The sequence below is a fragment of the Dreissena polymorpha genome, chromosome 1 (genome assembly GCF_020536995.1).
Source record: "Dreissena polymorpha isolate Duluth1 chromosome 1, UMN_Dpol_1.0, whole genome shotgun sequence".
In the NCBI taxonomy this organism is placed as follows: Eukaryota; Metazoa; Mollusca; class Bivalvia; order Myida; family Dreissenidae; genus Dreissena; species Dreissena polymorpha.
In genome coordinates, this window is record NC_068355.1 from 12,912,072 (window position 1) to 12,933,498 (window position 21,427).

General features: G+C 33.5%; 1 protein-coding gene across 4 annotated transcripts in view; it reads left to right on the forward strand.

The window, feature by feature from the left end:
* Positions 1-21,427, forward strand: part of LOC127871468 (glutathione hydrolase 1 proenzyme-like) — a 187,887-nt gene that overhangs the window by 133,275 nt on the left and 33,185 nt on the right. The gene's annotated exons all lie outside the window — the stretch shown is intronic.

Here is a 21,427-nt window from a genome sequence, read left to right on the forward strand (position 1 = left end):
ACCTTTATCGTACTCCAGTTGTGCATGCTGTGTAATGTGTATTTTTTTATTAACGGCATTGATCTTTGTCCCAGAATATACCAAAACCTCAACGACGTACACGTTTCAATGGAAACCTGTAATGCAGTTCTTCCCTTGGCGTAAAAATGTTCCAGTTCCACAGTCAAGGCCATAATACGTTTGCGTTGTGCGAACTGACCTGCAATATTTGGCAAATTATGTTTGGTTAATTTTAAAATTTAATTTATAACTAAATAATGTTGTGCTCGTTATAAATAACAAGAATCCCATTTACAATAAAGTTTTCTTAAAAGAAAAAAAAGCTAAAACCTCGACTTGCATATTGTTTTAATATTTGTAAAAGATTATATTTCTTTCTGGCTGAAAAAAAACACACACTTAAACCTGAAACTCGGGTGCCAACATAATATTAAGCATTAATGTATCCACACACGCTCTTACAATACAACTATAAACAAATGCATAAACTGGCATAATATATCAAAGCACTTATATAGTAACATTCAATGGTCAAACTATGACATGTCTCGGCGGAAACCAAACCACCATAGACAAGTATTTGTGTACGTTAGCAGACTCATACTACCATAAGTCTTGATATACCAATACCAACTTGGACACGTACAGGTATAATCTTTTTTAAACAAAAGCATGTCACATATAAAGATATTCTTTGATTAAATTGTGATTGACCGGGAACAACTTCCAATATCCACACAAACATATTTTCATTGCTGTTAAAGGCAATGCCAATCCATTATTCCGGACGGTCTGCTCAAATGAAAATATTAATTATTATGATACCATCAACCACATTTTTATACCTATTGTAACAAATAGATAAGTGGCATCGACATGGTTATCTCACATCATAACAGCAAAATGGAAAAATAGGATACAAAATTCACAAGAGGTAATATGCATACAAAATTACAAACAATAACATTTACAACATTCCCTAACTATAGGATGGCGAAGGAGCGGCGGTGGTTTGTTGAATATATATAATTGAGTCGTGTCTGAGAAAACTGGGCATAATGCATGTGCGAAAAGTGTCGTCCCAGATTAGCCTGTGAAGTCCGCACAGGCTAATCAGGGACCACACTTTCCGCTTTTATGATATTTTTAGTTTCAATAAAGTCCCTCCTTACCGAAAATCAAGTTTAGGCGGAAAGATTCGTCCCTGATTAGCATGTGCGGACTGCACAGGCTAATCTGGGACGACACTTTACGCACATGCATTAAGCCCAGTTTTCTCACAATACGTCTCATATATTATTGAAACAAGTCGATTCTCACGTCGGGAACAAACACATAATTGACCAGTGTGTGCTTTAACTTGGTAAAATCCATGCCGTGAATAGCAAAAGTATGCCACGTGGCATTTAAGGCGAATTATATTTTAGCCGTGCTTTGTGAAATGGGTGTGTAATGCATGTGCGTAAAGTGTTGTCCAAGATTACTGATATGACACTGATATGCAAACGGATATAATCATAGAACCTGTGAACAGTATATGGAATTTTACGGCTTTCACACGCTCCAAATACTACGTAATCAATCACATCAAGTTGAATCTTTGCTCACATACATATAGTTATCAGTCAGGGTTCATGTCGTCTATATAGACAAGATGTTCGACATGAAAATTATTTGATCAATTAAATAAATATAGATAAACACCAACCCAATTCATAAAATATTAAATTTTATATTATAGACTTTTCATACAGTTTCACGAAAGTTTTGCGTCTGAAATCATTTCTCAAAAGTTGCATTCAGGCGCTTATAATTCACTTGAAAAGAACTTACTTATTGCACACCAAACAGTTTTTGACAATTTAACACAATATGAAAAAGATGTACTTGAAAAAAGCACATACTGAAGCCGCGCGAATAACATCTGGATGCACACTTTGAGTCTCATAAGAAAACTTTTTAAATGAGCTATGGTGGGACACCATCAGCCAACGCAAACGCAAACACAAATTAATATTAATGTATAAAATGTATTCCACCAATGTCACTTCTCTTTCATCCAACAGTGGGTTCACGTAACAATTACTCTCTAAGAAATTCAGCACATTAACAAATAATGCAAGCTCAAACATCACTATATTCAAGTTCGTTCTGACCATCAACTGTATCCTAATGGAATCGTCGTCCCGACGACATAAAAAATGCTGAAACACTATATTCTTTCAAAAGACAAATTAACAATGACCGTCCAATCTCAAATCCGATATTTTCATATGGCGTTAGGCGCTCCCAAATGTTACATGACGTTTAAGAACAGAGTGTAGCGCTCTTAATGATCATCTTTTCAGACGTAACATAACAACAACCCCTAGTTGTCTCTGTGGACATCAAGAAACTACGTCATACTACTTCCTTGAATGTAATCAGTATATACACATTCGTGATGAACGTATGAACACAATATCAATTTATTATGTCCCATGCATTGAAACTATTATTTATGGAGACGTATCAAGTGACTACCTAACCAATAATAAAATAGCTAATGCATTTCATAAATTTTTAGCTATTTCACAAATTTATTATAAGTAGTAAGCGATTTGATACGTAAATATGCTTGAGACAATCACATAAATCGATTACTCCCGGATTACCTTCCCTGGCGCAGTCATCTTGGTACTGAAGAACAATGCAGGGACCTATATGCTTGTAAAGGTCCCTGAACAATAAAACGAAGTGACGCGATTTTATTAAATATTTTTACAGATTTAAAAGGTGTCTGTTATCGATACAACAATCATATAACAGTTTGTTTTTTAAATATAAATTGTTATCAGGTCCATCTGCATTGTTTAAGAGTCATAAAACCAGAGACGAAGTTCTAAATCTCTGATAAAACTCAGCATGAATTAGTACTTTATTGTAATTTGACATGTTAGTAGATGGTGACGCATGGTATCTTATCTTAATAACAGCATCTACACATGTGGAGATATATGGTGTCACAGACATACCCATGAACACTTTTAATCCACCATTGGGACATCGTCTCCCGCTGAGGGAATGCTTTCGTTCCTCAATCGCAGATGGTGTTCCTTTTACCATTAATTAATTAAACTAAATTGACAATCCGTAATTACCGAAGAAAAACACCACTGCGTTCGTATTTGAATAGTTTATTTTAAATCTTAACTGTATAGTGATCATTTAAGAAAGAAATTAATACGTTGACGGAATGTAGCGAACAATATTGGGGCTATTTAAGTTTACGTATGACTACATTAGGGTCATGTTGAGCATTTTTATGATAAATTTAGATTGTATTAAGAGATTAAGTAAAGCAAGTAAACAAATAAGTAAATATTAAGAACAAGACAAACACAGTTTGTTCAGGCTACAGACTTTGATTCTAACATTAGAATGGTATTTAAATGATAAAATAAAAATAAATTTATAAGCAAAAGCAGGTATTCACTTTTCAATTTTAAAACCTGCCATGTTCTGACATCTTACACATTTTCGCTAATGAATATATCCTGGACTAGTACATTTAAAATCACAAAACTATTTTCCGGCAAGAGATTTTTGTTTGAAAGCGATTTTTAATAAAACATTTTAATAAAAAACAACAAATATTTTATGAATTAATAATGTCAACTTGTTTGAAATAAATATGTTTAAACTAAACAGTTTACCTGATATTGCAGTGCCATACTGCAATCAAACGCAGATTATTACGATCGTCGTAATATAAAATAATATTTCATTATTTGAACGCCTTAAAGTGCATGTAAATAACACCTGAAAAAGCATTGTTTATGTTGGCCTTCTCTCATGTACCTAGTTTTGCTGCCCATGCCTCACGCGAACAGTTCATAAATTAGATTAAGATTGATTTTTATTTCTGTTATCGCTTTCAAAATAAAATGTTCATTAGCAACGCCACAGAAAATGCATACTCAAAACACATTATTCAAGATAATAAGGCAAACGATTCGTCTCTATAAACGATTTGTTGTGATGAAGATACGATAGGCACCCATGTAATGTAAACATCGTTAACAGTTGTGGGTGCGATTTGCTCTTCACTATTTGGGAAACAAAATATTTTATTAAACAAAACATCCACAGTTTCGTGGGTTTAGAGCATATGTTAGTAGCTAATTAAGCGATGCTTTTAAAATATTAATCGTCATAAATAATAAGATCTGAATGAAATTCACAAGTAAGGCTACATTTAAATGCTCGAGCGGTTCTTTTATGTTTATACTTGTTATTTGACGCAACAATCTGGAGGAATAACTAACTAGATAAATATATAAAGTCATTTAGACGAACATACAATGAAGCGACTGCCTCAGAAAACAAATAACAAAAGAACATTGAATCACGCACACATACATGCTGTGATAAGCATTAACACGTTGCCTGATATGAAATACTTGGTAATGTTTCGTTGTTTTGTGCAGAAGTTCGAATCAAGTTACTTGTAAATTGTTTTCGTTCAGATTGTAAACCGATTTCTTCAATCAAATCACAGCGTGCCGCGTGGATCACAACAAAAGTATTTTACAGTATAATGGAAATGTTAAAGAGTGAGGTTTCCTTCTCCTTTAAACCAGTATAATCCCAAATTATTTGCAATACCACTGCAAGACGGTGACTATGTTAAATGATTTAAGAGTTTATTCCAACATACATTAGGCTTGAAGCCCATGATTACACACATATTACAACAACATATATACACAGATGGTCAATGACGTACAGGATTTTAAGCACAACGTGCATCAAAATCTTAATACAACAAATCTGTATACACTTTATCGTTTTCTGTATGTTTGTATTAAGAAGTTAAATGAATGTTAGTACATAGAGAGAAACTATTAATAATTAAAGTCAGCGCTCCATGTAAAAGCTTTAACAACAAAAATGGATAGATTTCATACACTTTTTACATTGTTCGTCTGTAAGAGGTCAATAAACCTGATCATGTTTGTGTTCTTCCAATTATAGTTATTTATATACTTCTTATGGAAATAAATTAACGCTGGGCATTTAAGTAAAACATGAATTCTTCATCAAGATTATTACAGTATTTGCATGTTCTGTTTTGAAACGGTATTTTTTCAGGCTTGTGTCATCTTGTGTACTCTGAAACCAGTTAACAAAATGATAAATTATGCAACATTTACAACATTTAAATATGGTTGGACCTTAAAGCTACTGTAAAGGCTATAACACCTCTAGTCGTATTTTGCATTTCACTTGACAAGGTTTGCAAAAAACATATCAGATATTCGTTGTTTAGCTATGGATACAAATATATTTTTATCTCATACCCCTTGAAAAAAAAAACATACTCCAATAAATCATAATCTTTGTAATAAAACCTTTAGAGATTTAACCCAAGTGTTTTGTTTATTCTTTTATTTTATTTTATTTTTATGTTGTATTTTCGTGACCATGAATACCTTATCATTAACGATTTGTATGAACTTGACAGCATTACATTGTGATATTTTTAACCAGTTCCTTCAAGCACAGATGATACGTTCATTTATTAACCGAACATGTCCCAGTACCTTATAACGAAATTGAATTTAAAAATATTGCAAATAAGTGTTAAGGGCCGATGCACATTTCGGTTTTATTTTACGGATTTGTTGCCACCTTCATGCGATAACTCATTGCGTCTGCCCGTTTGACACTGCGCTCACACATTTATTAGGGTTTATATGTTTGGAACCATAAGTGTCTTTGACATATGAATTTCTTTATGCACATAAATGTAGTTCGATAAAACGCAGATGTACGTCTGTAATTTTACTAGATAGTTTCTACATATACAAAATGTTTGTCGTCACGTTTATGCTATCAAACCTTTTAAAAGTTTATATCCAAGTGTATTTGACACAATACACGGAGCATGAACGACGTTAAACCGTAAGGTCTAATTTTGAACCAACACAAGTTCACAGCACTTCTATATTGAATGGCGTTCATGAAATTCGTGTTAGGTATCAAACTTGAAGTTGGGATACTTTTTATTCGTTTTACATATCCGAAAAACTCTTTCCTATTAATCGTTTGCTGATGAATACATATATACCATATTCTTAGCCGGGGGGGGGGGGGGGGTGCGTTGAGTGCGTTCGCATTCAACTTTTTTTGACGAGTAAGAAAATATTTGTACTATAAGATGCACCCAACTTTATTCGACGCAAACACGAATATTTATCTTTTCCCGGATTCCAGTGAGTCTTCGTATTTAAGTGTTACAATAATGTTGAATTCAATATGCTACCGGCAGGAAAGAGGGTTCATTTTAGATTACTATTAACGGTTGTAATGCCAGCTTCCGAAAATGACGGAAATCAAAAGATACCCGTCGACTATTGCCGAAGACTAATGTATCACTGGTAAATAATTTTACATTATACCACGATTTATTACAATTACACATTTTACACAGCATTTTCGACAGACTGCGTTGTCTTTTTGTCATATCCCCGTACACCCATTTTCGGCTCACCTAAAGGGTTTTCAGACAAACAATATCAGCTATGCTCAAGACAGGGTTATTGTTTTTGTTGTTGTATAGCAAGAAACCTAATGATATCTGTTCTGCTCCACATACAGAACTTCCCACAATGTTTTAATTATGTCAAACTTGACACTAGGACATTTTCCATATTCTCAATTAATAAGGACTTTGAGACGATAGGACCAGTAGTTATAGGGTCTTAATGAAGCTTTAATTGTTATATTCTTAAATTCGTTTAGAAAAAGATAACAAATTGTAAAAAATAGTTTTAAAAATACAAGTAACCAGTTATAACATTTTAATTTCTGTCTAGTATTGGTGCAGATTATAGAAGACCTAGTTTTGTTAATCAGTGTATGTTGTACAATACACTATTAGCTGGTTTTGAGCAATGCTAGGCCTGGTCGGGTACTATCCATAGTAACAGACAAACAGGTGTTTGTAATGCCAGCTTCCGAAAATGACGGAAATCATTGTGTATTCAATATTCCTACAGTATATCCCAAGCAAGATCGCGCTGTGAAAATTTCAAATCCGTTTGAATTGTTCCAAAAATATAAATTGTATGCGTTTGCCTTGTCAGGAACTTCGTTAACAAATCAGTTATTAAGTTCATTTGTTGTATGGAAAAAATACATTTCATTGAAGCATCAGTTTTCTGCCGAATGAACAGTTTTTAATGAGGAACATGAATGTATATTTTACGTATGATTATGATATCGAACATTTTGACTTTGATGATATATTAATCATTAAATGTAGTTAATAAAACGTCACGTAATACAAAAATAATAATTCCAATAATACCGGACTTAACGGGCCCTTGACGTTGAAATTTTAAGTTAAAGCTTTCAGTGAGTAAAATGTTATTGATCAAATGTTATCCAAATGAAGTCAACGCTATAATCGTGTTATATAATAAGAGCATGGCATTAAATTAACACATTCTGCATTTAATAAAACGTTAACGTGTGTATTTGATATATGGTACAAGCTTTCCTGTTAGTTATGTATAACAACAAAATAATTAAATAATAGAACTATCGATGTGAAAAATTCACTTTCATCTTGCGTTTTATGATGATTTTTTCTGCGAATGTAAAAAAACAAGAATTTAAAAATTTCGGATAACTGACAATTTATTTTCAACGCGAGATGCAAACCAATATTAGAATTGTAACAATTACACAACTATTCCAAAAAAATGTATTGTTTTTTTTTAACCAAAAGAAAACGATTAATTGACGTTCGTGAATTGCAGTACAAATTTGTAATGCAAATGTATATGTCATGTAAATGTAAACGCTATTTATCGTGTTCAATTTTAGCCTTAAAGGAACTTGTTCATCAGAGTTTGAAAATGGCAACTTTCTAACTTATGTTTTAAATCTGTGGCACAAAGTTAGAAAGTTGCCATTTTCATCTCGCGCCATCATGGTTAATTAATTGTCTGTTTACTCTCTAAACATCCAATATAATTTGGTTATTGCAACAAAGTTCTTGAAGGCGGTTTCTACCTGCATCAAACATTAGAAATGCAAAGTTTACATTATTGGTATTGCTTTATTTATCTTATAACAGGGTAAATGAATATTATAATAATCATATAAAGATGGGGCGTCATGTGAATCCGCAAACTAAACATGCGTCTACAAAGATTATCTGATATATTATTTACATCAAGTGTTCCGTTCATAAACAGTTTTACCTTATCGTGTGCATATATCCGAGTTTAAAATCTGTTTTGCTACTGATAAGCATATTCGTTATTGCAGAATGTTAGAAAAAAGGTAAACATGAGTAGTCTTGATGGACGTGTGAAAACACCTAATTAAATCGGTGCCAGCAGTAATCATACCATGCAGAAAATAACGAGACTTCATATTATTATAAATAAGGCTTTGTTTAAACCGATTCGGGCCTTGACGACTGTAATACATGTTGGGCAACACTAGTGTGATCGTGTATAATAAACAGTTTAGTGTATGTTAGCAAGAGATGAATGCAATAAACATTTACTATATCTATACACGTTACATTTCATTTATATAGAACGAGTTTAGAAATGAGAATAATGGTGTTGTTTACCCTTTTTACAGAAGTTGTTCACGTTTGGTGTTGGCTCTTCGAGTGACTCTGGCAATCTTCAGTAAACACAAGCTTATCTTCAAATAAGTTCACAGCAAAGCTCACTGGCTGATAGTCTGCACAAAGGAGATCAAGTGTTGTTTGTTTAATACGAGACACGGACAATGGTGAAGCGCTCAAGTGATGGTATTATTATTTATATTAAAGATTCTATTCGTAAAGGTGTCATATTAGTAACAAATGATATTGGTTGCATTGTTTGGCTAAAATTAGATAAGCTGTTTTTTTTAATATTGAATATGATGTATATCTATCAGTTGTATATATTGCACCCGAACATTCCCCTGTTCATTTTTTTGTATACATATGATATTTTTCAAACGATTGAATGTGATATTAATTTTTATCAAACTAAAGGTAAAGTGTTTTTAACGGGAGATACAAACACGCGAACGGGACACAAAGCAGATTACACCGAAAATGACAGGTATATAAGCGATATTGATTTTGTTTCTGACCCAGTTATTGAAAACCTAATCCCATGTTCAAATTGTGACCCAGTTACGAATCGATTTGGCGACTACTTGTTAAATATATGCAAAGCAACCAATATTCGTATCGTGAATGGACGGTTACATAATGACTACAATTTAGGGTATATAACATGCTGTACACATAATGGTGAAAGCGCAGTAGATTATTTATTAACTGCGCGAACCAATTTCAGTGATATTTTAGATTTTACCGTTAACAATTTCACGGAATTCTCTAATCATGCGCCGCTAATATTTAATCTCCGCAGAGAGTAAAAACAAACAATCTCAGCTAACAAGAGCTTTATACGAGTACAATCTAAATAAAAATGAACGTACGCGAGAACAAATGATTTCTATGAAGAAGGATTACAAGTATGCATGTAGGAAAACAAAATTAAAATATAACAATGACTAAAGCAAGCGAATGAATAATATGAGACGGAAATAACCTCGTGAATTTTGGAAACTGTTCAAGCGAAAACCTTCATCACAAATCTCAGACACGATAGCGTTTAACGAATTTAGTGATCATTTCAGTAAATTAGCCGACGAAGGCAGTGTAAATCTAAATTCGTTTGACGCCGAAACGTTCTTAAATGAATTTGAAATAAGGCAAAACACACAACCGTCGTACCCCGAACTAGATTATCCTATATCGATAGAAGAAATAATAAAGGCAACAAAACGATTGAAACACAATAAAGCGCATGCGCAGGACAATATAATATATGAATATTTTACAGAAACAATACATGTGATTTCAAAGCCGTTAGAAATGTTATGTAAAGGCTCTATAAAGGTGACAAATCCAATTATTATGCATATCAACTGGTCTGATTTTTACCGGATTTCAGTTACTCTTGCATAAAAACTGCTATTAAAACAGCTTAGGTACAACTTTGTCAAGAATTATGGAAGATAACCCCGTTTCATAATTGGAAGAAATGTTTACATTTTTGCAACTAACGTGATGTGTAGCCTCAGAGCGGTGACATAAGCTAAAAATAGCCGAAAGAAAATTCAATTTTAATTCTATTTTAAACAACTTTTAACCAACAGAAAGTAACTTATTAGATCACTACAAACGTTTTAACCATTACGAAGAGACCTACTTTGTGGGTGATACCGGAAAACGCTAAAAACCATCGTTATATTTTTGGTGACCTGAGTCACTTTCACTTTCGCTTTTCCGAGTAAACAGCGATGTAAATAAAATGATTGTTTGTAAACACAATTGACTTGAAGGACACTTTATTTTGAGCTCAAAACAAGTTGTTTTGCTTATTTTTTATTGTAATGTCCAATAGCATATATATATATATATTGTTTTTTGATAACCTTTATAAATAAAATATGAAAAAAATATTTAAAAATCGGTAAATAATTACGGATCTATACCTTTATAGAGCCTGTAATTACATAATGGATAAAAACTGTTTTCCACGCAGCTGGGCGTCCGGAATTATCATACCAATACATAAACGTGGCGACATTACAGACCCAAATAACTATCGGGGAATTACGTTAATAAGTTGTTTTGCCAAACTGTTTACAAGTATACTAAATGAACGTCTTAAACAATGGGCGGAAAATAATGACAATTTAACGGATGCGCTATTCGGCTTTAAACCAAACTGTAGCACAGTAGATGCAATATTTATTCTTAATGCCCTCATAGAAAGACAGTTGCACAATAAAGAAAAACTATTTTGTTTTTATATTGACTACCGGAAAGCATATGACGTCATCAATCGCGGTCAATTATGGAGTAAAATGATTAATCTGGGCATCGACGGTAAACTATTCACCCTTATTTGATCCATGTACAATGAAGTCAAATTACAGGTCAAACACATGGGTTCACTGTCAGACATATTCAATTGTAACGTTGGTCTATTTCAGGGGGAGATAACCTCGCCCATATTGTTTTCACTCTTTATTAATGACATCGAATTAAGTCTGCATAATGAAATAAACGCCGGCATGACATTAGATCAAATATCTATCTATCTCTTATTATTCGCTGACGACGCGGCTTTATTTTCTGAAACATAAGAGGGTCTTCAAGAGTCATTATACAATTAAGAAACCTGCTGCGATAAATGGAATTTAACAGTTAACATTGAAAAAACCAAGGTCATGGTATTCCGAAAAGGGGGTTCAATCAGTAAAGCATTAAAATGGACTTATAAAGGTCAAGAACTAGAAATTGTGAACAATTTTTATTACCTTGGAATTGCGATGTCAAGTGGTGGATCGTTCGTGTCCGCTACAAATACACTATATGTCAAAGCATTTTAAGTAATGCATTCTTTGTTCAACCTAACGAACGTACCCATAAATATCATGTTTAATATATTTGACGCATATGTATCATCCATTTTCAACTATTACTGCGAAGTTTAGGGATCCATCAAAGCCGGAAATATTAAACGAGTTCACCGTGAATTTTGTAAAAGACTATTGAACGTAACAATGTCAACAAATTTACTATGACTATATGCCGAAGTTGATCGATCCCCCTTGCATATTGACAGATATGTCAGGATGGTTAAATATTTTTTGAAATTAAATACTGTGAAACAGGGAAATTGTATTCTTAAACAAGTTGTAGTTTTACAGAGATAAGAAATTGAACGTAAAAATAATGCTAACAATTTGTCATCGAAAATACATGACATTCTAAACCAAACCGGTTTCACCGATGTATGGCTATTCCCCGAATCTGTTAACAATGATCACTTTATCCCGTTATTCAAAAACAGATTACGAGACCAGTATATCACCAACTGGGATGTCAGTGTGACGTCGTGTACCTCTATGTTCCTATATAAGGAATTAAAACCAGTATTTGAAAGATCATCGTATCTTGATATTGTTGAAAACAAAAAACATAGGAACATCATTGCAAATTACGTTTGTCTTCTCACAAATTATCCATAGAAACGGGCAGACATCAGAAAATTGACAGAGATAAACGCAAATATATATTATGTAACCTAAATGATATCGAGGATGAATTTCACATTGTTCTTAAATGTCCTTTACTATAATGATGTTAAGAATGCATTATTTCCGAAATGTTATAGAATCCGGCCAAATATGTTTAAGTTGATTAAACTACTTAATAGTTCAAACAAAACTGTATTAGGAAAGCTAGCCATGTACAGTTTAATATGCTTTAAAATAAGAAAAAATGTCAAAGATATGTAGTGTTAAATAGAATTACATTTTTACAAAAAATAAGGTCAGAAATATGTAATTATACCTATATTTGTAAAACTATATGCATAACATTGTGTGACCACTGTGTATTCAACCCATCCATGTACCATTCTCACGAAATATGTTCACGAAATATGGTTATTTCGTGTTTATTTAGATTATTTGTTCTTTAAAATGATGTGTGTGTTTTGTGTGTACTTCAACGCATGCTGTTATTTACATGTATGTTAATGACGATGAGCTTCACATGCTTAAGTCAAAATAAACTATTCTTTTCTGTTCTGTTCTGTCAAACATAATTGCCCAAATATCATGCTAACGGTATGTTTCCATGTGATCTAAATATAGTGATAGTTTTCTTGTTTTCACAGAAAACTTACTTTTGACTAAAACGTAATTATTTCTATACAAGTAAAATCTTTTACATTTACATTATCATATTACAATATATAATTGTAATATGGACATTTTTGCGGATAAAACGTTACATTTAAAAAAATAAAAGCAATAATCAGTATCATATTATATGTTTTATGTAAGAATTATGATATATTGCTCGTCAAAAATGATAATTTCCTTTGAAATACATCTTTGTTATGATTATACATGTGCTATTGAATAATATATTCAGAAACACAAATATTGCGAAGAATGTGGCAAGGTTTTCAAACACTATTTTGCCTATAAAATGTTATTGCAAGACAATATTTTGAAAAGTCTAAAGTTAATATCAACTAGCAAATACAATACATTAAGTTACGGGAATAAGTTGGTAGATATGTGTAAAGGTACCGGTTTAAGGATTGCAAATGGCCGACTAGGATCAGACTTTGGGCTAGGTAAATATACATGATTTAATAAATTTGGTTCTAGTGTGATCGACTACTTAATTCTTAGTCAGGGTAATTTTAGGGTTGTTCAAAGTTTCTCTGTTAATGGCTTCATGAACTTTAGTGATCATGCCCCATTGTCATTTGATATTGTTTGTAATAGGCATGTTGTTAAGGAAGATCCTTATACAAGTGAACGTTTAAAGTGGAGTGATGAAGAAAAAATACGTTTCAAGAGGGACTGATAATTAAAATGGCAGATTTTGACAATGTAGTTAATAATGCTGATGAACATTGCGATAATAAGGTTGATTATATGGTTAATAGGTTTTTGGAAATTGTACGTGAGCTGGCAGATCCTTTATTCGTTAAGCACAGTGTGAAGTACCCATAGTTTCAAAAATGTGTTATATCTGACTCGGATAAATGGTTGGACAATGAATGTCGAGAGGCTAAGCTTTTGTATAAAAATGCCTTATATGTGTATAATAATTCGCATAGTGATATAGATAGAGTTGAACTATGTAGATTAAAATGTCAGTATAAAACCATTGTTTTAAAGAAACGCAGAGCTTATAAATTCAAACGTTGTAAGGAATTTGAAAAATTAAAACATAGTAGACCAAAAGATTTCTGGAAATATTTTCGGTTGCAAAAAGCAAATAACACCGATAATAATATACGTCTTGAAGATTTCAAGAACCATTTTGAACAAAGGTTTGCTGATATAAACCAGGCTTCAAATGTTGAAGCTGAGGATTTCAATAGTAATTACGATTTTAATGATTTTCTCATACATTTGGAGAGCTAGATAATACAATCACATATGACGAAGTGTGAAAAGCTATCAAATTACTTAAAACGAGGAAATCGCCAGGTACAGATACATTATTAACTGAATATTTCACAGAAACTTGTGATATTTTAGCTGGTCATATTACAGTGATATTCAATGTTATTTTGAATACGGGAAATTTCCCAGTTGCATGGACCAAGGGTATTATTGACCCCTTTAAATAAAAAGGGCGATAAGTCTGATGTAAAAAATTATAGAGGTATAACTTTATTACGTAATTTTGCTAAGTTAATTAACAGTGTACTGAACCAACGTATATCAAAATGGTGCACAGAAAATAACACTATTTCTGATGCACAATTTGGTTTTAGAAAGGGTAGATCGACAGTAGACGCAGTATTTGTACTACACTCAATTATTGAAAATTATGTTAATTCGAATAAACGTTTGTATTGCTGTTTCGTTGATATGAAACGTTGTTTTGATTCGATATATCTCAATGCCCTATGGTTAAAATTGTATAAAGCTAACGTTGATGGTAAAGTGTTGCGTATTATACGCAACATGTAAAAAAATCAATCTGTTAAGTCATGTGTTAGACATTTTGAAAACTATTCTGAGTACTTAATATATCAGTTGTATTGAGGCAAGGGGAGACAATCTCCCCGATATAGTTTTCTTTCTTAGTAGAAGATCTAGAGATGTATTTGCAAAATAGAAATAGCAAACGTATAGTTATAAAGGATATGTGTTTGATTCATTTGTTTTTCGCAGATGACATGGTTGTAATTGGTGAAACCCCAGAATATGTACAATTGTCAATAGATCATTTGCATAATTACTGTAAAACATGGGGATTAGAAGTGAACACTGCGAAGACAAAAGTTGCAGTATTTCGCAAACGAGTTGGTATAAAACGTAATGAAAAATGGATATATGCTGATGAATACTTGGATGTTGTAAATGACTTTAAATATTTAGGTGTTACATTGATCTACACTGGTGATTTTATTCTTAATTCTCAGACGTTATATGGAAAAGGTTTTAAAGCATTGAATAATTTATTGTCAAATCTGAAAAAAATTGGGTGTGAAATATGGGGGTTTACCAAATCATCACAGTTAGAAAGGCTGCATCTAACATTTGGCAAAGCTACGCTTGGTGTTAGACAGTCTAAAGCTAATGTAGCTGTATACGATGAACTGGGTTGATACTCATTGTATATAAACCGATATAATCGTATTATAAAATATTGGTTAAAGTTAAAGGATAGTGATAACAGTATTACCAAGTCAGTTGTAGAAGATGCTATGTTTGATGTCAGTAGTAATAAAACGAATTGGTTTAGTAAATTTAAGAACCTTCTTACAGGATACGGTTTTTACTATGTTTGGTGTAGTGACATACCTATAAATGCCAACAAGTTTATTTGTACATTTCGGCAAAGGCTAATTTATGAATATTTGCAACAACGGCAAGAAAATGTTACAGATAGTGGAGTTTTAACTATGTATAAAACACTTAACCTGTCACATGGATTTAAATCTTATCTAGATCTCATTGTGTCAAAGATCTCAGAGATGTATTTACGAACTAACGTGCATGTTTCCATAACTTGAGAATACACACTGGTAGATACGAACAGTTGGGTAGACAATTACGTATGTGTCAAATCTGTTCTACCAATGAGATCGAGGACGAATTTCATTTGATGTTTAAATATACAGCATTTGCTCATTTAAGACCAATTTATATAAAAAGTTATTATAGAAATAGGCCTAGTAAGTTTAAGTTGATACAACTGTTTGATGCAAACAACAAATCTGAATTGTTTATGTTATGTAAATATATATTTGAAGCTTTGAAAATTCGCAACGTAGCATTGATGGATTTATAACACTGGTCATTTTATCAAGACAACAGACTAGTCATAAAATACATTATAATAATGTATTTATTTGATTATAAGATATTTTGATATAAGATATGATCATTAGACCCAATAATTTTATATTTTGATATAAGATTAGATTATTATAAGATTAGATTATAACTTGATTATAATATATTTTGTTCCAACAATACATATTTATTACCATATGAAATAAATCATAGTATCCAATAAGCATGAATATAGATTGTATATAAGTTCATCCTGTTAAATACAGTAGATGTGATAACTAATGACCCATACTTCATTGAATAATTATGTTGTATTAATTATTATATGTATGCATATATATAACACAAAAACTGTAAAGTTTACGTGAATAAAATATGTTTTGTACTGTTCTGTTAATGCTTATTCAGAATTTCTAAGCGGGATCACAAAATTAGAGCTTTCGCTAAGAAAATCTGTAGCGAGTAAAGTCGAGATCAAACGGGAATATTAATACGAAATCACATTCTTACTGATATGACTGGAAATTAAGCGGCATTCAAAAATAAGACAAAATAAATGAAGGGTATAAAACGACGAAAAATAACTGTTTTGGCATAAACGTCGCCATCTTGATAGTTACGTGATTAACCCGTCTGAGAAAAACGATGAAACTACAGTATATACAGTATAAAAATTGATTTACTTTCATTGTATACATGTTTTTTTCCAACAGCGTAGGCTAACTCTCTAGGCGACTTTCAGGAAACAATATCTCCCAGATTTCGATAGAACAAATGCCTACCAAAATTATAATGCTCCATCAGAATTTTTTTTAATGGCAGAAACTATAAAATAGTGGACTGCACAATCAAGAAACGGAAACAAATTTAAACGGTAGACCAAATTTTAAAATTCGACATCTGATGATTAGAGGCTTACATTAACTAAGTTATCAAATAGCATCACTTGGTTAGGATAACATCAACTCAGTTGTAAAATAAAATGTCTCGTAATACGAATACGTACCATGTCACACTTACGGACAACTGCAAAGTAGGTCTATAAAATGTACGTTTAACTGTCACCCGATGGTGTATCGATGGTGTATAGGGTGGTGCGGTGGTCGAGTGGTAACACAAAGAACTAGGGTATCGCACCCGGAATCCTTGTATCTCAATGCTGTCTCTTCTGCTTGCTGTCTCTTCAGCAAAAAAACAAAGGACCCCATTGGAAATAAGTGCTTGCACTTTTATGGGTTATCCTTGATTGCAAGGTAAAAAGAAATACATAAAAACACATACATAAATATTTAGACAAATATGTTTGGACAATAAGGTATCAATATATATGTGGACATTAAGGGTTGTAAAATAAAATGTCTCGTATGACGCAAACGTACCATGTCACACTTACGGACAACTGCAAAGTAGGTCTATAAAATGTACGTTCAACTGTCACCCGATGGTGTATCGATGGTATATAGGGTGGTGCGGTGGTCGAGTGGTAACACAAAGAGCTAGGGTATCGCACCCGGATTCCTTGTATCTCAATGCTGCCTCTTCTGCTTGCTGTCTCTTCAGCAAAACGAGAGCGCCGATGGCGTTAAAAGCATAGGTGCAAGATACAGGGAAGTTGCTGCTTAAGTAAATGTTAAGGGAACAGTTGACAGAATGAAAAACTAAAAGGCTATCAAGAAGAAAAGTTATTTTTAAGATTAAGTACAAATATTGAAACAGGAAGTGAGGAAATATTGCAAATCTTCCTATAACAATCGGAACATCAGGAACACGTATTAAGTGAGCTTGGTATTTTGCGAGAAGGTAAATGCCCGGATGTAAATGTTATTTTTGGCTGGACGTTTATTTCTGTTGTTGTTTTAATTTGGACAAGAATAGTTTCCTACAGATGTGTCCGTTGTTTGTGTAATGAAAAGATGAAGTAACTCATAACAATTACATGCTTCTGGGAGATATTTGTACAATGTGGTAATGCACGTTTTCATTAATATGTGCGAGACTCAGTTACAAAATGGCGTCACGTGGTATAATGTAGTTCGATATCGCCATCCGCGAATTTCTCAAATCAATAATTTCAAACAATTACCGACTATTTAAATAGATAATCTTTCCATTTACATCAGTGTTTGAAACGCTTATGAAAAATAATTACCCAAGCCTTTCAAAATTTAAGCACGGGCAGATCTGTATCGAACTAGTCTTTTCACAAATGAAAATCACTGGGGGCTGACGAGGTCAAAGCGTAGTCCGTTTCGCTACGACGTCGGGTATATGTTTTACTACGAAAACATTGTTTAAAAACATATGACATCGAGAAAGTATTAGTCGAAAATTGTGTTTTAAACATGTAAGATCATGCTTTTCTAATAACAAAACTCTGAATTTAAGCATAATGACATTTCATAGGTTTGTTACATCAAATTATAATCAAAGATGTGTCTGGTTTATGCGGTTAAACATGAAATATACCGCTGATTTTCAAAGCAAAGTCAAGTTTCACTTTTAAAAATGCAATTAAGGTTTACAACTGTGTTTAATTGACACAATTTTACAATTTCCATATTGATCTATGTATCGTTAAGCCACTGGTGTGTTTAGAAATGTATAGGGTGACTCAGTTATCAGAAATAAAGGCTAAATATTATTATTAAGCATGATCATGTCTCTGACAGTATACGTATAAGCCTCGCTACGACAACGCTTTAGCGTGTATGCGTTTCTCACAGAAGACGTATTGGTTATCTCTCGAAGGCAAAATAAAGAAAAAAAAGTTAATACAGAGTCATGGAGTGGCTGGATGTTTCCTTTGAGGAAGAGGTAGTAACAACGGCACAAAATGATTCGAAGCGCACAGTCGACATTGTATTGCACATTATTATGATATAATTAAATTCACGACTAGGCCAAATGTAACGATTAAACTCGAAAATCCATATAATATAAGATGACAGTTGAGAGTCGATAACCTAATGTCGTCGGTCTCAATAAAAATGACGCATCTTTACCTCGTGACAATCCCTTATACGTTCATTTTGATACAGACCGACGATAGGTTTTCAGCATACGGTACTCTTTATCAAATAACATTCGATTCTCGTTATCCCCAACTCGCTTATCTCAAAACTCTGCTTATGTCAAAGTAAATCCCATGTCCCAACTTCGATCATTATTTATCTCATACGGAATTTGATTTTTACATTGTATATATATCAAAGCGATTTTCTTGAAAATCGGTTATCGTCAACTAATTTTGAGATGAATTTCATGTTCGTATACATGATTTTACCTGTAAAATCCACACCTGTAACAGCCGTAAGGTGTGGAAAGTAGGACCCCAATGGCACAAATCCGCAATTGCATAACCAATATATTGTTGTAAAGGTGTGGCAGTGGGTTCTGTCACAGGTTATTGTTTACTGCGTACATGACAGCCGGTAAATTTACCTCGTGTTACAATGCGGTTAAGGCCCAGTCTCACTATGATGCCGGCGGAGCCCCAGTGCGTGATCAGGCATCTACCGGGTTGAACCGGGGCCCTACCGGGATGAACCGGTGCTCCACCGGGATGAACCGTGGACGACCGGGGACAACCGGGGCTCCACCAGGGCTCCACCGGGAAAGTATTAAAATGTTTAATACCTCCGGGATGAACCGGGAGTCACCGGGTAGGACCGGCAACGACCGGCTTGGCACCGGGAACAACCGGGACTGTACCGGGAACAACCGGTATGAAACATTTGAATACTTTCCCGGTGGAGTCCCGGTTGTCCCCGGTTAAACCGGGGCGTTGCCGCAGCTCTGCCGGGGTCTAATGCCGGTATAGTCCCGGTGAGTGCCGGCGTAGTGACGGTATACCAGGACTCTGCCGGGACTCTGCCGGCTTTTACCGGGTTCAACCTTTTCGTTTGGATGTTCATGCGCACAGTGAAGCACGGCATCTTTTGCACTGGGAAATGGCAGTCTGCAGTAACTGCAAACTGCATGTGATTTGTCCTGAAATGGATACAGAAACTTCGTTGAGCAACCTATACATTATATTTGTACTTCGTTGCGCAACCAATACCTACTCTGTGCGAAACCTATACATAAAGTGACTTGTAATTTCCTTCGAAAAAAAGCATTTGAATAATTAAAATATATGTTCGTAACCTGTTTTGCACTTTAAAATGTGTTATGTACACTGAATCAAAGTAACATGTAGTTTTATTTTATTTAAGTAACCGTAATTAGCTATTTTAACAGAATGACCACCTTATGCATTGCTTCAAATCAAAATATTTCGATTTTAGCTTAAAATAAACTTAAAGGTTGCAATTACGCGTATTTGTTATTAGTTTGTTATTGAAAATAAGTACCTACTATTACTGGATGTTCCGTTCTCTAATCCATAAACACCAGAAAAGATGAAACTCGCCTGATTAAGTAGTGTATTTACACAATGTTTTCGTAGTAAAACCTATACCCGACGTCGTAGCGAAACGGACTACGATTTGACCTCGTCAGCCCCCAGTGAAAATAGACGCTTCCCTATTCGTTTGCGTCAAGAATTTGTCGTAAAAATTGTGGTAAGCGTTAGATGCAGACGTGCACAACAGATTTAGTTCTGAATACAGATTTCCGAATGCAGATTTTTATAGAAACTCCTCACAGCAGTTACTTCCCTTGCTTTGCCCGGTCAGTAACTTCTAGTATAAGGGAGACCACTGCGTAGGAGATTGAGATTTATTGTGCAGATAGAATTGTTTTACGAACGAAATTTGTTTTAGGTAATAAGAAGATTTTTTTACATAAAACGGTCTTAGAAAAAATCACTAAAAACGGTGTCAGCAATATTCTTGGAAGAAAACGTTAGAAAAATGTTTCCAAATAAAAAATTGTAGAATTACCATAAACTATATTAAATAGAAATTTCGTCTGATTTTTGATCAGGTAAGGCTTCATAATGATCAACCGTATCATGTGCATTTTCGAAATGTAGTATATACCTTAAGCATAGGTGCGTTGCACCTATGCTAAAAACAAAGGATCCCATTGGAAATAAGTGCTTGCACTTTTATGGATTATCCTTGACTGCAAGGTCAAAAGAAATACATAAATACACATACATCAATATTTTGACAAATATGTGTTGACAGTAAGGTATCAATATATATGTGGACAGTAAGGTATTAATATATGTGTGGACAGTAAGGTATCAATATATGTGTGGGCAGTAAGGTATCAATATATATGTGTGGACAGTAAAGTATCAATATATTTGTGGACAGTAAGGTATCAATATATGTGTGGATAGTAAGGTATCAATATATATGTGGACAGTAAGGTATCAATATATGTGTGGGCAGTAAGGTAGCAATATATATGTGGACAGTAAAGTATCAATAGATGTGTGGACAGATAGGTATCAATACATGTGTGGACATTAAGGTATCAATATATGTGTGGAGAGTAAGTTATTAATATATGTGTTGACAGTAAGGTATCAATATATGTGTGGACAGTAAGG